This window comes from Monodelphis domestica, chromosome 2, assembly GCF_027887165.1.
Source record: "Monodelphis domestica isolate mMonDom1 chromosome 2, mMonDom1.pri, whole genome shotgun sequence".
Classification (NCBI taxonomy): Eukaryota; Metazoa; Chordata; class Mammalia; order Didelphimorphia; family Didelphidae; genus Monodelphis; species Monodelphis domestica.
The window spans coordinates 417,596,532-417,614,932 of record NC_077228.1 but is presented as its reverse complement, the minus strand read 5'-3'; the positions used below and the strand labels follow the sequence as shown (position 1 = coordinate 417,614,932).

General features: G+C 35.6%; 1 long non-coding RNA gene across 1 annotated transcript in view; it reads left to right on the top strand.

Moving 5' to 3' along the window:
• The window catches only part of LOC107651193 (uncharacterized), a 71,051-nt gene that overhangs the window by 31,937 nt on the left and 20,713 nt on the right, over positions 1 to 18,401 (top strand). The window lies entirely within an intron of this gene.

The following is an 18,401-nucleotide window of genomic DNA, read 5'->3' as shown; positions in this document are numbered from 1 at the left end:
GAGAGCAGATGTACCTGAAACTCCAGTAGGCTGAAGAGTACAGATCTTGGGCGCTCACAGGAAGATAACACAGAGAAGGGCAGCAACTAGCATAAGCTGTGGTGATTTGAGAGCTTGCCTCAGGCAAAATCCTTGCTCCTTATCTCCATACAAAGAAAGCCTGTCTACCTCACTCAGATTTATGACTAAAAAGGGAAGGAAAAACCTCCATAGTGATGGCAAATTATGCCCAAGGAACAACAAATTCCTTCCACCAAAAAAAAAAAATAACAACAAGAAGAGGGGGTTGACCCTGTAAAATGTTATGGGGGAAAAAACCCAGGATATAGGGGAAATAGAAGAGGAAATACAAATAAATGCACCAAAACCTTCCAAAAAAATGGAAATTGTCTACAAGCTCTTGAAGAATATAAATTGGAGCTTATCAAAAAGATGGAAGCTTTCCAACAAGAAAAGTGGGAAACAATACAAAGAGAAAAATAAAAGTTTAAAGAACAAAAACTTCCAATTGGAGAAACAGCTTGAAGCCACGAAAAGCAGGATAGAACAAACTGAAAAGGGAAACCAGTCTTTAAAGACCAGAATTAGGCAACTAAAAGCCAATTATCTTGAAAAACAACAATTAATAAAGCAAAGTCAAAAGACTGACAAAATAGAAGAAAAAATAACATGTCTCACTGAGAAGATGACAGATAAGGAAAACAGATCACAGCGAGTCAATTTGAGAATCAATGGTCTACCTGAAAAGCCAGAAATAAACAGAAATATTGACATCATACTACAAGAAATCATCCATGAAAATTGACCTAATGTTATTGAACAAGGGAGCAAAATAGACATTGAAAGAATTCATAGAACACCCTCTACACTAAATTCTCAAAAGACAAATTCTTGGAATGTAATTGTCAAATTCAAGAGCTTTCAAACTAAGGAGAAAATTCTACAAGAAGCCAAAAAGACACAATTCAGATACCAAGGAACACCAATCAGGATCACACAACACCTGGAAACTTCCACAATAAAGGACTACAAGACTTGGAACATGATATTCAGAAAGGCAAGAGAATTGGGTCTTCAACCAAGCATCACCTATCCATCAAAACTGACTATATAGTTCAGGTGGAAAATATGGGAATTCAATAAAATAGAAGATTTCCAACTATCTGTAAAGAAAAGACCAGAACTAAGTGGAAAGTTTGATATCCAAACAAAAAGATTAAGAGAAATGTGAAAAGGTAAATAAGAAAGAGAGGGAAAAAGGGAAAAGTGTTTTTTTATTCAAACTTTCTTCTTTAAGGGCTACAATTAGATCAAATTGTATATATTAATATATGGGGAAAATGTTATTTGTAACTCTCAAAAGTTATATTCACTATTATAGTAATTAGAACAATCATTCACATGAAGAGACTGGAGTAATAAGTGCTATAAAATGATATAATGATATGCAAAAAAGAAAAAAGGGGGATCAAAGATGGCACCAAGAGAAACTGGAAGAAATAAAATAAATAGGATAATCTTTATCACACAAAGATATCCATGGGAAGGGGAAGGGAAGAATACTCTTATAAGAAGGAGAGGAAGGGAGAGTTAATAGGTAATACTTAAACCTTACTCTCAGTGAAATTAATTCTGAGAGGGAAGAGCATCTAGATCCATAGGGGTCTTGAATTCTATCTTATTCTACAGGAAAAGGGGAGAAAAGAAAATTTAAAAGGATAGCAGAGAGGGAGTACAAAAAAGGGAGGGAAAGAGAAGGGAGAGGGATGTTCCCTAAAACAGACCCTGTCCGGGGTCAAGAAGGGAACAAAAAGGGAGAGGCCAGAAAGGGAAGCATATTAAAGGAGGGGTTTAGGGGGATTGATGAAAAGTAAGCCACTGGTTTAAAGGGCAAAAGAAGAAAGGAGAGAATTAGAAGAGGATATCAAAATGCTGAGGAATACATAAGTGAAAATCATAACTTTGAACAACAATGGGATGAACTCACCCATAAAATGAAAACAAATATGAGAGTGAAACAAACCTGATGTGGGTAGACACTCACAGGGTTATAATTAAAGGTTGGAGCAAAACCTATTGAGCCTCGAATGATAGAAAGAAGGCAGGAGTTGCAATTATGATATCTGACAAAGCCAAAGTAAAAATATATCTGATTAAAAGGGATAGGAAAGGTAAGTAAGTCCTGATAAAAGGAAGGATAGAACATGAGGCAATAAAAGTACTCAACATGTATGCACAAAATGGCATAGCATCCAAATTTCTAAAGGAGAAACTAGTAGAATTGAAGGAGGAATTAGATAGAAAACTACTCTAGTGAGAGAATTGAACCTACCACTATCAAATTTAGATAAATCAAATAAATAAGAAATAGGGAAAAGATGTAAATGAAATCTTAGAAAAAATAGAGTTAATAGATATATTGAGAAAAATAAATAGAGGGACAAAAAGGAATATACCTTCTTTTCTGCAGCACATGGTACATTCACAAAGACTGGCCATAAAACATGGCAAACAGATGCAGAAAGCAGAAATAATAAATGCAAACTTTTTAGATCATAATGCAATAAAAATCATGATCAGTAATGGCACATGGAGAGCCAAATCAAAAATTAATTAGAAATTAAATAATAAGATTCTCCAAAATCAGTTAGTTAGAAAACAAATGATAGAAACAATTAATAATTTCATTGAGGAAAATAACAATTATGAGACGTTCTTTTAAAATCTATAGGATGCAACCAAAGCAGTACCCAGGGGAAAATTTATATCCTTGAGTTCATATATTGATAAATTTGGGAGGTCAGAGGTCAATGAATTGGACATGCAAATCAAAAAAATTGAAAGCAAACAAATTTAAAATCCACAGAAGAAAACTAAATTAGAGATCCTAAAAGTGAAGGGACAAATTAATAAAATCAAAAGTGAAAGAACTATAGAATAAATAAGACTAGAACCTGGTATTTTGGGAAAACAAACAAAATAGACAAAGCAATGGTCAATCTAATAAAAAAGGAAAGAAGAAAACCAAATTAACAATATCAAAGTTGAAAGGGATACCTCACCTCCAATGAAGATGAAACTAAGGCAATCATTAAAAACTATTTTGCCCAATTATATGGCAATAAATATACCAACCTAAGTGATATGGATGAATATTTATGAACATATAATTTGCCTAGATTAAGAGAAGAAATAGAATTCTTAAATAATCCCATATCAGAAAAAGAAATTGAACACACCATCAAAGAAATCCCTAAGAAAAAATCCCCAGGGCCTGATGGATTCACAAGTGAATTCTATCAAACATTCAAAGAACAGCCAATCCCAATACTATACAAACTATTTGACAGAATAAACAAAGAGAGAGTTCTACCAAATTCCTTTTATTACATAAATATGGTACTGATTCCAAAGCCAGGCAGGTCAAAAACAGAGAAAGAAAACTATAGACCAATCTCTTTAATGAATGTAGATCCAAAAATCTTAAATAGGATACTAGCAAAAAGACTCAAGCAAGTGATCAGGAGGGTTATTCACTATGATCATGTGGGATTTATATGAGGAATGCAAGGATGGTTCAATATCAGGAAAACCATCCACATAATTGATCATATCAACCAGCAAACAAACAAAAATCACACTATCTCAATAGACACAGAAAAAGCCTTTGACAAAATACAGCACACATTCCTATTGAAAACACTAGAAAGTATAGGAATATAAGGGTTTTTCCTAAAAATAATAAACAGTGTTTATCTAAAACCATCAGCCAACATCATCTGGAATGGGGATAAACTAGATGCATTCCCAATGAGAACAGGAGTGAAACAAGGATGCCCATTATGACCGCTATTATTTAACATTGTACTAGAAGCACTAACAGTAGCAAGTAGAGAAGAAAAACAAATTGAAGGTATTAAAATTGGCAATGATGAGACCAACCTATCACTCTTTGAGGATGATATGATGGTCTACTTAAAGAATCCTAGAGAATCAACTAAAATGCTAGTGGAAATAATCAAAAACTTTAGCAAAGGTACAGTATACAAAATAAACTCTCATAAGTCATCAGAATTTCTATGTATCTCCAATACATCTCACAGCAAGAATTAAAAAGAGAAATTTCATTTAAAATCACCATAGGCAATATAAAATACTTAGGAATCTATCTGCTGAGACAAACACAGGAACTATATGAACACAACTATAAAATACTTCCTCACAATTAAAACTAGATCTAAACAATTGGGAAAACATTAACTGCTCATGGGTAGGACGAGCTAACATAATAAAAATTACCATCCTATCCAAACTTATTTACTTATTTATTGCCATACCCATCGAACTACCAAAACCTTTTTTACTTAATTAGGAAAAACTATAACAAAGTTCATTTGGAAGAACAAACGATCAAGGATATCTGTGGAAATATGGAAAAAAAAAATTGAAGGGAGGTGGCCTTTTAGTTCCTGACCACAAACTATACTATAAAGCAGTGGTCATCAAAACAATTTGGTACTGTCTAAGAGACAAAAAAGAGGATTAGTGGAATAGACTTTGAGTAAGTGACCACAGCAAGACAGTTTTTGACAAACCCAAAGATCACAGCTTTTGGGACAAAAATCCACTACTTGATAAAAAACTTCTGGAAAAATTGGAAGACAGTATGGGAAAGATTAGGTTTGGATCAACACCTCACACCCTACACCAAAATAAACTTAGAATGGGTGAATGACTTGAACATAAAGAAGGGGACCATAAGTAAATTAGGTGAACAGAGAATAGTATACATGCCAGACCTTCGGGAAAGGAAAGATTTTAAAACAAAGCAAGATTTAGAAAAAAGTCACAAAATGTAAAATAATTTTCATTATATCAAATTAAAAAGTTTTTGTACAACAAAACCAATGTAACCAAAATTAGAATGGAAGTTACAAATTGGGAAACAATCTTCAAAACAAAAACCTCTGACAAAGGTCTAATTACTCAAATTTACAAAGAGATAAATCAATTGTACAAAAAAATCAAGCCATTCTCTAATTGATAAATGGACAAAGGGACATGAATAGGCAATTTTCAGTTAAAGAAATCAAAACTATTAATAAGCACATGAAGAAGTGTTCTAAATCTCTTATAACCAGAGAGATGCAAATCAAAACAACTCTGAAGTATCACCTTACACCTAGCAGATTGGCTAACATGACAGCAATGGAAAGTAATGCATGTTGGAGGGGATATGGCAAAGTCGGGATATTAATGCATTGCTGGTGGAGTTGTGAACTGATCCAACCATTCTGAAGGGCAATTTGGAACTATGGCCAAAGGACTAAAAGACTGTCTGCCCTTTGATCCAGCCATAGCACTGCTGGGTCTGTACCCCAAAGAGATAATGGGGAAAAGGACATGTAGAAGAATATTCATAGCTGCACTCCTTGTGGTGGCCAAAAATTGGAAAATGAGGGGATGCCCTTCAATTGGAGAATGGCTGAACAGATTGTGGTATATGTTGGTGATGGAATACTATTGTGCTCAAAGGAATAATAAAGTGGAGGAATTCCATGGAGACTGGAACGACCTCCAGGAAGTGATGCAGAGCGAGAGGTGCAGAACCAGGAGAACATTGTACACAGAGACTAATACACTGTGGTACAATTGAACGTAATGGACTTCTCCCTTAGGGTCAATGTAGTAATCCTGAACAACTGGGAGGGATCTACAAGAAAGAACACAATCCACATTCAGAAGAAAAACTGTGGGATTAGAAACACAGAAGAAAAACAACTGCTTGACTACATGGGTTGAGGGGATATGATTGGGGATATAGACCCTAAATGAACATCCTAGTGCAAACATCAACAGCATGGAAATAGGTTCTGTTCAAGGACACATGTAATACCCAGTGGAATTGTGTGTTGGCTATGGGATGGGCCAGGGCAGGGGAGAGAGGAATAGAATATGATTTTTGTAACCAAGGAATAATGTTTGAAATTGACCCAATAAAAGAAATTAATTTTTAAAAAAAGACTTCTGGGAGGGAGAGAATTGACCCCCTCTGGATGCTGTAATTATGGAATATCATGCAATCTCATGCATGTATATGCACACATATCCTTTCCCACTACCATTTGATCCTAAGTTGAAGTATGAGGTGCCACAGATACTCACCAATAAATGATCTCATTCTTTATTGCCCCCTCTAAGAGATTTTCCCCTCTATCATTCCTAGGCTTTCTATTAGTTTCAATCCCTTGGTGTCTACTAGATCATTCCCTAAACATACATTCATATCTTCCCCATCCTGGAATAAAAAATCTCCTTGATCCTTCTAAATTAACAATTTTCCTCCATCCCTTTGGCCCCTTTAGTTAAACTCTCCAAAAAAGTCTATGTACAGTAGAGGCCTCCATTTTCTCTCTTCTCACTCTCTTCTTAATCCTTTGTAATTTGTCTTCCAACCCTTCATTCCACTAACACTCCTCTATCCAAAGCTACTGATTTTTTACTTGAAAAATCCAATGACTTTTTGCCACCAGAGCCTCACCTGCAGTGGCAAAAGCTGATCAGGTCAAGATAGTGAAGTAAGAAACATACATAGTCTGCCAATCACCCTCCAAACAACCACATAAGAACAAAAACACCTCAAAAGGAATATTGTAGCAGCAGAAGCAGCAGAAGAATGAATAAAATAACTTTAGCCCAGAACAATGTCAAGAGACAGTAAGGAGGACTCATCTCACTTGAGTACATGGAGGTAGCACTGAACAAGTCTCAGCAGAATTCGGTTACAATAGAATACATGCAGCAAGAGAAAGAGAATAGCAGATTTCATCTAGCATTAGCACAGTAAGAGCAGAAATTAGTGGAATACAGAACAGCAGCAGTGGGAGGAAAAAGCCCTTGTATAATGCAGCCAGGCCTGAGGTCAGAGGTGGGGCACAACTCAGTATAAGCAACAATGAAAGAACTCAGTCCAGTAAGTTCAACTCTCAGTGAGATTGGACAGAACCTTACTCCAAACAATTGAAATGAATACCTTCATATCCTCCATACAGTGGGCTAAGCAGGCTGCCTCTATAGAGTTCTTTCTTCCTTTCTTCTTTGCAATTCAAAAAAAAAAGTTTTATTTGTAGTTCAACAAAGGAAGGAAGGAAGGAAGAAAGGAAGGAAGGAAGGAAGGAAGGAAGGAAGGAAGGAAGGAAGGAAGGAAGGAAGGAAGGAAGGAAGGAAGGAAGGAAGGAAGGAAGGAAGGAAGGAAGGAAGGAAAGAAGGAAGGAAGGAGGAAGAAGGAGGCATATTTTCCTCTATAGAGTGCTCGGTCTAAGATGAAGACAGCTGAGCTGATCCCAGTCATAGTAGCATTGCTGGACAGTACACACTTTACCCCAGAAACATAATTTAGATTCAGCATATAGACAAAATAACCCCCAAGTGAGCAAAAGACAGAGAAAAAACAAACAAACCTGATGCTAGAAAAATGTCTCAACAAGAGATCTGAACAAAATACAAGCTCAGGAGAGGACAGCAATGCAAACAATTAAAATGTATGAAGCCTCAAAGGAAAATGTGAAAAGATTTGAAATTCAAAAGAAACCCCTGGAAGAGCTCCAAAAAATGAGAGGAAAAAAATAAGAAACTTAGAAAAAAATTAGGAAAGAAAATAGAGAAAATAAACAGCTTGGAACAAAAACTTGCTGAAGAAAAACAATTTTCTAAAACAAGAAAAGAGAATATCTCAAACAGGAAAATAACTTCCTAAGAAAAGAAGTATAAAGACTCAAGGAATAAATTCCTTCCTAAATATTAGAATTAGACAAATGGAAGCTAAAAAGTTCAGGAAATAGTAAGAAACAATAAAAGAAATTCAAAAGAATGAACAAATAGAAAAAAAAATCAAAATCTTTCACTTGAAAAACAACTGACCTGGCAAATAGTTTTAGGAGAGGTAATATAAGAATCACAAGATTACCTGAAAGCCATGATCATAAAAGAACTTGGATGTTATATTGAAAGAAATTATCATGGGAAATAGTCCTACTATTCTTGAAAAAGAGGAGGAAATACAAATTAAAAGAATCAACCCATGACCTTAGGAATGAAATCCCAAATTAAAACAAAAAACAAAAAACCCAGCAACATATATTACAGAACCACAATTAGGATTACCAAAAAAAAAAAAAAAAGAATTTAGGCCTACAACCAAAAATCACCTACCCAATTAAATTGAGCATAATACTCCAGGGGCAGAAATGGCCATTTAATAAAATACAGAAATTCTAGACTTTCCTGATGAAATGGCCATCTTTAAAGGAAAAAAAAACTCAATAATCAAATTAGACATTTAAAAGAAGCATAAACAGCTAAACATAAAAAACTCAAGGGAATCAGTGAGGTAAAACTAATCACGTCCCTGCATAAAAAAGTGGTCATCTAAGATAGATTTGTATAGGACAAAAGATACCCAAAGTATTTAATATACTTAAGGTAATCAAGTAGAAAGATCATAAACTGATTATATTCCTTTCATGGAAAAATGATAGCTAGAATACTTATGATACTTATGATACAAGATGTATTTAAAATAATTAAGTTACTTTTATATAATCAAGGAAACAAAGGGTTTAAACTGATTACATTACCAGTAAGTAGGTGATAACCATGATGTTTAAGTTATCTATGATATCTAGCATCCTTAAGTTACTGAAATAATTAAGAACTTTATCACTATTAGATTAATGAACAGAAACATCTATATACAGAAAGAAGAGAGTAAGTTGAATATAATTAGATATATTTAACATAGAGGGATAAAAATAAGTAATACACTGGGAAAAGAGAAAATGAGAGAAAGCTCAGAGTATATGTCTTCTTTCACCATATGACAAACTTGGAAATATGTACTATATGATAATATAGGTATAACCAATATCATATTACCTGCCTTCTTACATAGGTAGAGTAAGTAGGAGGGAGAGAGAGAACATGGATTACAAAATATCAGAAAACAAATATTAAGAAATTTTATTGACATGTAATCTGGAAAAAATAAAATTTACGAAAAACATTTAAATGCAATGGTCTTTTTTACCTCTTTGTAGCCTTTGAAATTCTTCATCCCTCCTTCTCTTTGATACTCTCCTTTCCCTAGGTTTTTGGTACACCACTCTTCTGCCTATCTGATCACTCCTCCACAGTTTCCTTTACTGGAACATTCTCCCAAATCATTCCCTCTAAAACTATATCAATAAAGGTGTCCTTCAAAATTCTCTCTTGTCTTCCTCTCGTGTCCCTCTATACTTTTTCATTTAGTAATCTCATCAACTCCCTTGGATTTAATTACCATGTCTGTTTCTCATATTTTCTTATCTTGCTCTTACTCTTCTGACCTCCAATTATGCCTTACACTTTTCTTTTCAGACATCTCAAATGATATATCTAGTAGAATTCTTAAACTTTCTAAAGCTTCACCCTCAATCCACTCATCCCTACCTCCTACCTTGCTGCTTACTTTAGATGGCTTCACCACCTTCTCAATCCCTCAGGCTCTTAGCACAGAAGTCATTCTATATACCTTATCATCTCTTATCCCCATTCCATATGCAATCTATTATAGAAACTTGTATTTTTCAGCTTTGCAATATCTTTTAAGTATGTCCCTTTCTTTCCTCTCACACCATCACTATGTGGTTATAGGACTACATTTCCTCATGCCTGGATTATTGTAAAAGTCTAACAATGGGTTTGTCTGCTTTAACTCTTTCCCCACTCTAATATATACTCCATTTAGCCAATAAAGTAATTTTCTTAAAATAAAGGAACCATCATCTCATCCCTTATTCAATAAACTGATATTTCCTTATCACAAAAACAATGAAATAAAGATGGTCTGTTTGGCATTTAAAGCCCTTTATAACTTATCCTAATCTATATTTCAAGTCTTATATCCTACAGTTTCCTGACACATACTCTTTGAAGAAGTGACACTGGTTGTTACAACAACAAGATTCCTCATCTTTTGGCTTAGGGTCTTTTCTCTAGTGGTTCCTTGTGTCTGGAATGTTTTATCCTGCTATTCTGACTATTGATAGCCTTGGCTTTCTTTTAATCATAACTTAAATGCCATCTTTTACTGGAAGTCTTCTGCAACTCCTCTTGGGTCTACTGTCATCTCTCTTGATAATTTCAAACTGGGGGCAGCTGGGTGGATCTGTTGATTGAGGACTAGAGGTAGGAAGGAGGTCCTTGGTTTAAAACTGGCCTATCTGTGTGACCCTGGGCAAGTCACTTAACCCCCATTGCCTAACCCTTACCACTCTTCTGCCTTGGAACCAATATACAGTATTGATTCTAAGTTGGAAGGTAAGGGTTTAAAAAGATAATTTCATACTAATCCTGTACAGAGTTTCTTTTTGTAAATATTTATTTGCATACTGTCTCCCTCATTATATTGAGTGCACTATCTTTTGCTTATTTTTGTATCCTTAGAACTTAGAACAGTGCTTGACAAATAGTAGGCACTGAAATATTCATTGATTGATTGACATATTTAGAGAACTAACAGGATTTAAAAATCATAAATGTGGAATGCAAGATACATTTTGAAACATACAATTCATTTCATAATGAATATTTGTTTTTTCTATTTTTGACATAATAAAAATAATTTCCTATTCTTATTGTTAGAAATGCAACATATAAAGAAAAGATGCTATTGATGAGAAAAGTGATTTGTTTAGAAGCACATTTTTATGTTACAAAAAGAAGAGTTCACTCCAAATAAATATGGAACTTAAAAAATACTGAAGAAGCAATAGATATTACAATGTTTTAAATTATTCATTTAAGGGGAGCTTCAAAACCCCAAATATTCTTACCATTAGTGATTCAAGAAATTGGTATTCTCAAGCCCCAAAAAATTCAGATCATACCTTTCTTTTTCCATCAATTTCTATTTAAGTGGTAATTTGTGCTCATTCTAAGATTATATAGAATCAAAGTTTTTGTTAATGTGGATGAGCTCTAAATAATGACTTTTTTATCAAAGATGAATATATTTTGTGTAAATGTATGCATATGTGTGTTCATGCATATATACATATGCATGTTTATGCATGCATATAAGTGCATATACATGATTATATTTCATTTTAACAGAAGAGTAAAGGGAAAAGCAACATCGAAATATTTCTACTAATGAAATATATGGCAAATGCAGTAGAGGGAAGGAAGTATTGTTTCAGTCTTGAAAACTGAGATGGAAATCCAAGGTATACTGATGGCTATAGCCTCATTTCCTTTGATTTAGAGAATTTTTACTCAAATGTGATAGCCATCTTCAACACTAGTATTAAAATCATTGATTCTATAACAAGAAACCTAAGTTCTGGTCATCGCCTCCAAAAAATCAACATGTTACTGGTTCCAGTTATTAAGGAAGTGAATTACTGAACCAAGACAAACACACTTATAGAAAATAGGAGAAAGGCAGCGCAGTTCAAGATAAATTTATTAGATCCACTGAATTAATGTAAAATATATTCATATATATATATATATATATATATATATGAAGTATAAAACTCAAATCAGTATATAATCAAGCACTAAATTTTGTCTCAATATGTGTGTAATACATATATCCATGCATGCATAGAGAATTGGAAGTAGAAACAATGTACACATATATAGGTATATGTGTATATGTATGTATGTATGTATGTATTTTCAAAAAGGCAGAGAAACCAGAGGCTAAACTGTCAACATGTGGTGTATTATGGAAAAAGCAAGAGAGTTCCAGAAAAGCCATCTTTTTCTGTATCATTGACTACACTAAAGCCTTCAACTCTGTGGATCACAACAAAATGTGGCAAAATCCTCTAAGAGTTGGGAGTCCCAGATCATCTTACTTGTCTCCCGAGGAACCTGTAAGTGAGTCAAGAAGAAACAGTTAGAAACAAATATGGAACAATTTATTGGTTGAAGATTGGGAAAGTAGCATGGCAAGTGTGATAGAGATATGGAGAGAAGTTTTTGCAGGACTTGTGGAACAAGATGCAAAGAATTCAAAAACCAGGGTTCCAACAGAATGTCCCCGGTTGTTGGCAATTGGAGCTGGGGGAGGGGGCTTTTTGGTCTCTTTGTCTTGGACTGGAAGTCACTCTTTTCCTTGGAGGCTTTTGGCTGCCCATACTAAGAAGAGAAGCTGGGCTTTTGAACTTAGTCTCTGTCTCTCTGTCCCTGAGCAGTTGGAGCTGAGAGGGGGCTTCTGGTCTATGTGTCTCTGACTGGAGGCCACTCTTTTTTCTTACTGGAAGTTTGAAGCTGGCTGAGAGACCTTGTGTGAGGCTGATTTGGTTTTTGGACTTTGTCTCTGACTCTGAGCAGTGAAAGCTGATCAGGGGAGAAGCTTTTGAGTTGGTGATCTATTTGAGAATTGAGCTGGCCAAGAGGAAACTTAGAGTCTTTGAACTTTGTTTCTTTCTGGGGTTTAAGCTGAAAGATCTGGCTGAGTTGTGAAAAAGAAGAAAGAAGACCTTGAAAGCTATTGACTTCCATCTTTCTAACTGTCTAAGAGCCACACTTGTGACTCCCCAAACCCTAAGTTTTACCTCATTTAGATTAGGGATTTCCTCGTCCCTCTTACTTCAGGTTCCCATCCTGTTATCCCAATAAACCCCTTACCTGAGAAAGAAACTTAGAGTATTTTATAATTCACTCAGGGGGGAAGGAAAATTGGGAGGAGAAGGGTGGCAGGAGGAAGAGGGTTGGAGGACAGAGTGAGGGAGGAAGGAGGTTAGGAAATAGATCAGCCATCATTAGGGATCAATAGGCAGATTCCTCAGAGAAGTCCTTTATAAGCAGTGTCCCCTGTGTACCAGCATCTGTGTGGCAGCATCCTCCAGCATTTGTTTGTTTTACCTCCATTAACAATAAGCAGCCTCAGGTCCCTATAGCAGCCTCTCTAGTCACAGCCAGCCAGAGAAGAGAACAACAGTCATTGTGAAGAAACAGGTTCCCCTCAGTTTATCCTCTCTAACTCAAGAAGTAACAGTTTCCAGTCAGTTGCATATTTTATTACACAAGGTTGCATATTGTCACATTATTTTTTTAAACATATATGCAGAGTACATCCTATGAAATGTCAGGATGGATCAATCAAAAGCCAGACTTAAGATTGGTGGGAGAGTAATCAATAAGTTCAGATACACTTTCAGGGCAGAAAGTAAAGAAAAATTAAGAAGCCTCTTGATGAGGATGAAAGAGGAGTGTGTAAAAGCTGGTTTGAAGCTGAACATTTTAAAAAGAACTAAGATCATAAAAACTGGTACCATCACTTCTTGGCAAATAGAGGGAGAATAAATGCAAACAGTGTCTGATGTTACATTCTTTGGCTTAAAGACCACTACAGAGGATGTCTATAGTAATAAAATTTAAAGTTTAAAGCTCTGGAAAATCTGAACATCTTTGAAAAAATCAGAAACATTGCCTTAATGACAAGAGTTCTATGGAGTCAAAACTGTGAGTTTTCCATTAGAAATACAAAACTGTGAGAGTTAGAATATAAGGAAAGCTGAATTCCATAGAACTGATGATTTAGAATTGTGGTACTGGCGAATCTTTTTGAGAGTTCTTTGGATAATCAGTAGATCAAATCAGTAAATACTGGAAGAAATAAATTCATACTATTTATTGGAAGGTCAAATACTAAAGCTGAAGCTTAAATACTTTGGCTACATAATGAAAAGACACAAGTTATTGAAAAAGACTTTGACATTGGGAATAGTTTGAAGAAAAAGGAGAAGATGGCAGAAGATGAGATGGATAGAAGCAATGAAGAAGAGTGTGGGCAGACTTAGGGATTTAGCGGAGAGTCTGACTTGCTATTATCCATGGGATCATGAGGAAATGGACATAATCAAATGAGTATACAGCAAAAAGTTTGTGTGAGTATGCATATGTGTATATTTCTATGTGTATTTGGTAACAGGGACAGAGAGAGAGAGAGAGAGAGAGAGAGAGAGAGAGAGAGAGAGAGAGAGAGAGAGAGAGAGAGAGAGAGAGAGAGAGAGAGAGAGAGAGAGAGAGAGAGAGAGAGAGAGAGAGAGAGAGAGAGAGAGAGAGAGAGAGAGAGAGAGAGAGAGAGTCTTCTCATGGCTAGTAAATGTCAGAAATTTGATTTATATCTAGTTATCTGACCACTAGCCAAGAACATTTTACTCAATTGAAGTTTTCATTATACTGCCAAATATATATATAGTAGTAGTAGTAGTAGTAGTAGTAGTAGTAGTAGTAGTAGTAGTAGTAGTAGTAGTAGTAGTAGTCGTCGTCTCTCGGAAACCGAGGATGACGATTGTCTTTGTGTGTTTTTGTGCACAAAGACACTTGTGCATGAAGATTTAAGTGGAAAAATCAGTGGAGACTTCCTCAGCTGCATTGGATGGCCGTGCTGTCCTTTGTGCTCCAACATGCCCTAAGCACTCCACAGTGCTCTGCTGCGTCGCCATCTGAGCCATTGAACCTTCTTGTTGGTTTCTTCCGTCTGTTCAGCCGAAGCAGTCTTCACATGCTGGGTGAGCAAAGCCCTGGTTCACCAGGGGTCGAAGACCCAATGGCTACCCTCACAAGGTTTAGCCGGCCTGTTGAAGCCGTTGCCTGGGGTGTGGCCGCTGCTGCATGCTAGCTGCTACTGGGAGCCACAAGTGAGAGAGAGGGTCAGAAGCTGGAGATATATATATATATATATATATATATATATATATATATATATATATATATATATATATGATTTGGTTTTTATCTCCAGGCTTCATTCTTCTTCTATGATATGGTAGGTATTGGACATAAGATAAAAATCCAGCAAAATAAAAAGTAGAAGATGATCTTATAAAATTAGAAGGAAATTCACTAAATAGATACCATTTCCAAATTAATTAAGGCTTGATTACTTCTTAAAATTCCAGTGATACTAATATCATGTAAAATGCAATTGGAAAGCATACCCTATGTTTTCCCTCTGTGTATATAAAATAAAATAATAAAATGAGGTATAGTTAGTATATGTTTTTGCAACTTTATCCATCAAACTCCCAAACAGAATGATTCCTGAATGTGATTTGCATTTATGCTCTAAATCTTCAGCATTAATATAAACATATAACAAAATTGAGTGATTCTAGTAATGGCAATCACACACTGATCAAATACAACATATTAATCACACTATTTATTATAAATTTCCCATTTTAAAATATTGTATTTTCTCTCATTATTTATTTACTTTTTCATATACGATTCCAAATGAATCGAAATATACTTACTCCTATAGCTCTTTCATGGAATTTATGTTTCTTGATTCACCTATTCAATGAAACATCCTGTCTAAATAAATAATTACAAAACTCAATCCTGCAATCATATTTCCCTTCCCTTCTTGAGAGGCTAGTTTGATCCTTTTGCCAGGTAATAGTTTATTTGTTCTTTTCCTGAGATTTGTGTCTACCAAATCGGAGTAGAAGCCACTTAAGTAAAATCCCATTTCATATAGCTTCAAACTATTTTCTTTGGTTCTCACTAAAACAACTCTAGAAGTTTACTCTTCCTCATGCCTGAGGCCAAACTTAACCTGACCATTTCCAGAAGCAGTTCAGTTTTAATGGGATAGAGACAAAAAGTATCAAGAGTGTTTATTCCAATGACTCTTGGGAATCCAGATCTGGTATTAAAATCCATTTATAGAATTACTAAAATGTCAGAAATTGGGAGAAAACAAAAGCTACTTCTTTAATAGATTTTCTTTTTAATAGAAGGAAACAAGTTGGGCCAAAGGATTTTGTTTATTTCAAGATCCAAAGAATGCTCAAGAGTATGCTCATATTTCACTGCCTGCAAATCAGAAAGCTGCCATATTTTTATATCTCAACTTCCACATCTGATCAGAGACAAGCTTTGATGTAGGGTCTTGTGGCTTCTTATTAGTGAGAATTCATATTTCCTTGTCTGGACCCAGATTCATGATGCTACTTTTAGTATCTTCAAACTGCAAATTTCCTGTGCTCTAACAGCTACCTCTGATAAAGAAGTCTAGTTTATGACTTGTAGCTATTTCACTTGATTTAGACTGGACCCAGACTCGCCATGCTACCTTCTATCTATTTTCATGTTAGGGAAAACATCCCTTTGATATTTCTATTAAATATTCTCCTCTTTTTACGTAATCTTTCCAGCTAGAATGTAAGCTTCTTGAAAGTAAAGACTATTTTTTATTTATATGCCCAGCACTGAGCACTTTGCCTGACACATGACAAATAAATGCCTTTGCATTCCAGAGTTCATTTTCCTTAAGCATCTCAGGTTTAAGGAAGCCCTAAGTTTGCTTGGTACCACAGGAGCTTTTAAAGACATGAAAGGTCTTCACCTATGTGCCCAATCAAGACCTGAGGTCATCATGGTGTGTCATTTCGTATTCTTGATGTCAGATTTCCGGTTAGACATAGTAAAATAAACATTGGTTAAGCCAAGAGTGGTTCATAAAGGTAACAAAAACAGACAGCTTGCTAAATGGATGTGAGCTACTAAATGCCAAAACTTTGTTCTAAAATAATCTTTCTCTCTTTGCATTTTTTCAATGTGCTCCTTTCCCACTCAATTCATTTGTTAAAGCAGTGAACAAAGGAATAGGAGACATTTATTCTTGAACAAATACATGGCATGTTTACTTAGATCTTCCTTCCATATAAATATTTAATTTCAGACCCCATGTGTCAGCTTCGCCTTCGTTAGATGTCTCATTCTGTGGCATTCTGAAGCATGTGTTGCTTTCTAACCAGAGTAGAGGCAGTTAATAATGTCCATAATCCTCCATCAACATGACTTAAATTCCAAGTTGTTTGCTTGTGTAATAATCATGCTGGAGTAGGGGGAGAAAAAAAGTGATAATTAAGAGTCTGAAGTAGAAAAGGGTAATGCACTGTCCTCTCCCTCAGTAGGGAAGTTCATTAGTAGTGGAATCATGTCATTTGCCCATCTGTTCATAATTGCATTCGCCACAGGAACTAAGTGAAGGAAGTGACATCACACAGTCCTTATAAGCATAAGACTGTAAATCACATGCATGTTGCTATATGCATGGATACTCGCTGGAAAACTGAGTCTACTTTTTTCCCATAATTTTAGTAGATGACATCATTAGTGTGTGTGTGTGCATGTGTGTGTGTGTGTGAGAGAGAGAGAGAGAGAGAGAGAGAGAGAGAGAGAAGAAAGAGAGAGAGAAGAAAGAGAGAGAGAGAGAGAAGAGAGAGAGGGAGACAGGAGACAGACAGAGAGAAGAAAGAGAGAGAGGAGACAGAGAGAGAGAGAGAGAGAGAGAGAGAGAGAGAGAGAGAGAGAGAGAGAGAGAGAGAGAGAGAGAGAGAGAGAGAGAAGAAAGAGAGAGAGAGGAGACAGACAGAGAGGAGACAGACAGAGAGAGAGAGAAGAGAACTCAAGAATAGAGGATGTCTCTAAGGAATTTCAGAGGGAAATAAGATGCTGCTGCTTCTGTGTACTATCAAGGCCATATTGTGGGGGTAATTATCTTGCAACTGGTTGAAGACACACCTCTTGTTTGCATGTCCTAAACATCGGGTGCTTAGCAGCTGCTGTAATATCAATGGGCGATTGAAGCAGGCCCTCATTAGATTAGTGCTGAGCTTATTGCTTGTGCCAGTCTCATTATTATTGGTGGCTAAACTGGCAGATTGTCAGGATGCCTCATGGCGAGATGAGCTTTTGCAGCTCTTTGTTTGTAGTTATTATAAACAATGAAGTGAAAGCAATCCCTTGGGCATAGTCATGTCTCAGATGTTTTTTTTTTTTTTGAGCAGCAATCAGCTTTCAGGAGCAACCCTGGTAAACAACTCTTATTTTAAGAAGCAATATTAATTAAAGCATGGAGCGTGGTTTAGAAAGAGAACTTGTTAATTATTTAATGTCACCTGCTCTGATCAAGCCCACCAGTTGAAAGTGATTTCATTTTTGCCTCAAATATGCCCTACCTGTCATGTGAGCCAATGAAAGGATGGGCTTGCAAGTGCCGAAAGCCTGTTTTTCATTTTAAACAAAGTGCAAATATGAGACATTACATCATATTCTGAAATACAAAGCAGATTCTATTACTTCCACAAAATGCTGGGAGAAACACCGCAATGCACAGTGTTCAGAAACAGTTCATTGGACAGGCTGCAATTATTAATGCACCCAGAACATGATTCAGATTCAGCAGATTGCATGTCAAGTGGGTAATTAAAAAGAAGTGAATGGAATTATGATTGCAATGCCCACCTGGGTAATTGAAGATATGGCATTATACTGATGAACTGACACAAATAAATGAATGAATGGATAGAATGGATAAAGAGATAAATACA